A 4,309-nucleotide genomic window follows, 5' to 3' on the forward strand; every position below is an offset into this window, starting at 1 on the left:
CAGGCCAGCCGGGAGACATAGTCCCTCCAGCGTGTCCTGGGTCTTCCCCGAGGCCTCCTCCCGGTGGGACATGCCCGGAACACCTGCCCAGGGAGGCGTCCAGGAGGCATCCGGAACAGATGCCCGAGCCACCTCAGCTGGCCCCTCTCAATGCGGAGGAGCAGCGGCTCTACTCCGAGCTCCTCCCGGGTGGCCGAGCTTCTCACCCTATCCCTCAGGGTACGCCCAGCCACCCTGCGGAGGAAACTCATTTCGGCCGCTTGTATTCGCGATCTTGTTCTTTCGGTCACTACCCAAAGCTCGTGACCATAGGTGAGGGTGGGAACGTAGATCGACCGGTAAATCGAGAGCTTCGCCTTTCGGCTTAGCTCCTTCTTCACTACGACGGACCGGTACAGCGACCGCATCACTGCAGCCGCTGCACCGATCCGCCTGTCGATCTCACGCTCCATCCTCCCCTCACTCGTGAACAATTCCCCGAGATACTTGAACTCCTCCACCTGAGGCAGGATCCCCCCACCGACCCGGAGAGGACAAACCAGGGTTTGTCCTAAAAGCGTTTTAAAAAAAAAAAAGTACACACTCTTCAAAGAAAAACTGCAGAGAAAAAACGGCAACTTAAAATGCATGAATAGAACAGTAATAAAGGAGAAAATAAATAAAAAGATGGTAACAAAATATAATAACATGAACAAAAGCACTCAATCATAAGCATCAGAGAAAAGAAGAGTCTTTAACCTGGATTTAAAAACATTCACACTTTGGGCTGACTTCACTTCTGTGAAGCTTATTCCATTTGTGTGCACTGTGCAGCATAACAGCTAAATGCTGCTTCACCATGTTTAGACCTGGAACATAGGAATAAAACCAGCACCATAACACCGTACAAACCACAATGTTGTTTGTACTTTTTTTTTTTTTTTTTTTTTTTTTTCAAAATCTTCATTAAAAATGTCAAGATGCATGCAGGCCTGTACTTGTCAAAAATGGTTGGGTCTGAATTGCTCTTCTTCAGAATGGGCGTCACCACTGCTGTCTTAAAGGCAGCAGGAAAGACACCCATCTGGAGTGAGCAATTTACTATATTTAAAATCTGTTCCTCAAAGAATCCAATCAAATGTCCTTAAAAGTGATGTGGGAATGGGATCTAAAAGGCAGAATGAAACAGCAGCAGAGTATTACATACCAGATTCAAACTGTTAAATTGTATTTGCTGTTAAGAGAAGTCTAGATAGAACAGAGTTTCTTTAGCATGAAGTGAAGCCCAGAGCAAATATTAGAAGGAAGTGGTTGCATATCTATTCCTTCCTCCCATCATAGATCTTGGGTGGTGTGCAAAACAGGCTTTACTGGAACATGTCTGCAACACTCTATTTTGCAAACGTCAGGTTTTTGCATCTGACACATTTAAGTTTTGAAATAATTGTGCTGCTTCCTCAACCTCAGCAGATTCTTGCAGTGCAGGACAACTGGGCCACAGCTCTTTGACTAGTGCTTCACATACTTTGGGTTCATCAAATGTTTTACCAATAAAAGGATATCCTTTGCTGCAGAACTTGAGACTGTTACACAGATCATTGTCATCAAATGTTAGCAACTGAAAGAGAGAGAGCAGACTTCAAAATCTTTTTAAAGGATGGAACCTCCCATTAAAATGCAACTTTTACTTTGGCTCAGAGTTATCTTTTTAGAAATGAACTGATTTCTGACGGTTATCACAGGATATATGTTGTTTGTAAGAAGCAGTAAAAGGAGAGTCACCTGATCACCAACATGCAGGGCTACGCTGACATTATCCCACACATAATATTTAGTTCGACAGGTCTCTATAAATTGTTCACCGGACCTCTCCACCAAGGTCCAACTGAAAAACAGCAGCAGTTGTCAGTATTTGTAATCAAGTTGCCAGTGACTCATCAGAGATGAATTGACTCACTTGTGGGCATTACACATGGCCTGAGCCCTCCAGATGATGCGACCATCTTTGTAGGCACAAACAGGGTTTGGTGTGTCTGTCAGCAGGTCATAGTCTAAGAACAGCTCCTCATCACATGGTCGGTGGACCAGCACCACATACATCACTTCCTGCTTGTATAGGTAGGTCCTGAATGCCCGCATTATGGGCTCTTCACCATCACAGAACTAAAGAGGATAAAACTAAGGTTAGAATATAATCTTCACTTCACACAAATTTCCATTCCTGATGAATGTTCTGTTCCACAGCAGCACTGTACCTGTTTGCTGTACGCCTGCAGCACTTTCTCCACTGGGAAGGTGAAGCGGTACGGCCCCAGTCTGGAAGACTCCATGAAGGCTGGAGAGGTGGCAAACTTCTTCAAGTCGTCTGCTCTCACCTGAACCCGTTTTTTTGTCAGATTAGTCATCATCCGACTTGTCGCCGCTGCAGTTATCTCATTCTGTCCAACGGCCAAACTCCACCACACCAGTGAGGCATTGAACGGGTTCCTGAATCCTTTGTCCTTCCAGATGCCTCGGAGTCCATCGCTGTCTGTGTCATGTTTTAGAAGAGAGACACAAAACTTTGGTTGGGGGTATCGTGGGATGTCTTCTTTAAAAAGGTAGCCGTTTTCCAAGTCTCTAGCCTTTGTCTTCAAGTCACTGAGTTTTCGGTGCCCCAAAAAAATAGTTTCCGGACGTTTTCTCCTATTTAGTTTTTTCTTAAACTGCAGTTGGTCAACATTTGCAGCTGTTGCCATTGCTAGTTAACTACAAGTCCTTTTCTCTGCAGAGTGAAATAATCTCTAGTTATTTCTAGTCTCAACAAGCAGTGAAGTGCAGGGTGAACTAACCAGCACATCTATTTATCATAATGACCCTGAACATAAAAATGCGGAAAGAATTGTGAGGAGTGGCTGTGAGAGGATCCTCCTCTCTCCACCTCCTCTGCCTCCCTCTTTCTCTTCTTAGCTGGGCATGTACAAAAGTGATGCTGTTGTTGAACATGAGAAAGCTTAAGAAAGATGGGACTAATTTTATGTTCTTTTTATGAACAGTTCACCAATATTTTCTCATAATACTGGTCTGTCCTGCAGGTGGCTTCACTGGCGTTTTGGCATCCGAGTAGTCTTTCTTCGCACTCAAGTCATTCAATCTGGGCTCACTGACGCTGTCGATGGTTGCTGCCGGGCGAACTGAACCATTTTGCGCTTTCCAGAGCCCCCCCCATCCCGCTAGAATGTCCAAGATGCTTGGAGGACTGTTCATTCTCTCAGTTGATGTTATCAATAAATTTGAAATAATTTATGACACCAATTAATTGACGGGCCCAATTCATTTAAAACAAAAACCTCACACACACAACCCCCCCCCCCCCCCACACACACACACACACACACACACACACACACACACACACTACCTCGCCCATGCATAGGGAGAGCTGTTGGTTGTCACAAACACAAAACTCAAAAATAAATGGAATACCACTACTGCAGACACAGTCAGTTTAAAACTATAAAAGTGCCAGAAGACCTCAGTATCCACAAGGGCTAATATGATAAAAGCAGGTTTGATAAATAAGATGGCCAAAGACCGTTAAGACACTGAAAAATTAATTAAATCACCTTAAAATTATCTTGAATATCTTGGGGCACCAATTAAGTGATTCTAAAACCGGTGTAATGTCATCCCGCCCTCTGGTCCTTGTCAGCACACAAGCAGCTGAGTTCTGGACCAACTGCAAATAAGAGATAGTCTTATTGGGAATCCCAGAGAGCAGGGTGTGACACTAGTCTAATCCACAGGAGATAAAAGCATGCATCAGAATATTTCTTGAGACGATAAAAAGCCATTTATGTCATGGTTTTAATATGCTGATTAAAAATAATCTCAGTGTCAAACATGACACTCAGGTTCTGAGCAGATTGTGTTGGTTTAAAATTGTGTTTTGGTTAAAGTTTCTCTCTCTATCCTTCAGGGCCAATAACTAAAACCTCAGTTTTTGTTCCTGGATGAGCTGTAAGAAGTTATCTGCAATCCATGACTTGATATCTAAAAATACATTTTAAAAGGGTGACAATAATACTGTCCCAGAGTGGAAGCATGTGAAGATTAAAAAGCACTGGTCATAAAATTGACCCTTGGGGCACACCACACTTAATTTTGTGTTTTCCAGCGTAAGGTAAGGCAAGGCAGCTTTATTTATATAGCACATTTCATGCACAAGGCAACTCAATGTGCTTTACATGATTAAAAGGTCAACATTTTAAAAGCATTTTAAAAAAAAAAAGTACACACTGTTCAAAGAAAAACTGCAGAGAAAAAACGGCAACTTAAAATGCATAAATAG

General features: G+C 43.2%; 1 long non-coding RNA gene across 1 annotated transcript; it reads right to left on the reverse strand.

Moving 5' to 3' along the window:
• Nucleotides 1-1,159: 1,159 nt before the first annotated feature.
• On the reverse strand, nt 1,160-2,781 carry LOC142896439 (uncharacterized). The gene is made up of 4 exons (XR_012928351.1): nt 2,235-2,781; nt 1,937-2,142; nt 1,762-1,864; nt 1,160-1,597 (listed from the first exon to the last, which is right to left on the reverse strand). It is a non-coding gene; the product is annotated as an uncharacterized LOC142896439 (long non-coding RNA).
• Nucleotides 2,782-4,309: the final 1,528 nt, after the last annotated feature.

The sequence above is a fragment of the Nelusetta ayraudi genome, unplaced genomic scaffold (assembly GCF_046127955.1).
Source record: "Nelusetta ayraudi isolate G7.1 ecotype Tasmania unplaced genomic scaffold, CSIRO-AGI_Nayr_v1 ptg000053l, whole genome shotgun sequence".
Lineage (NCBI taxonomy): Eukaryota > Metazoa > Chordata > Actinopteri > Tetraodontiformes > Monacanthidae > Nelusetta > Nelusetta ayraudi.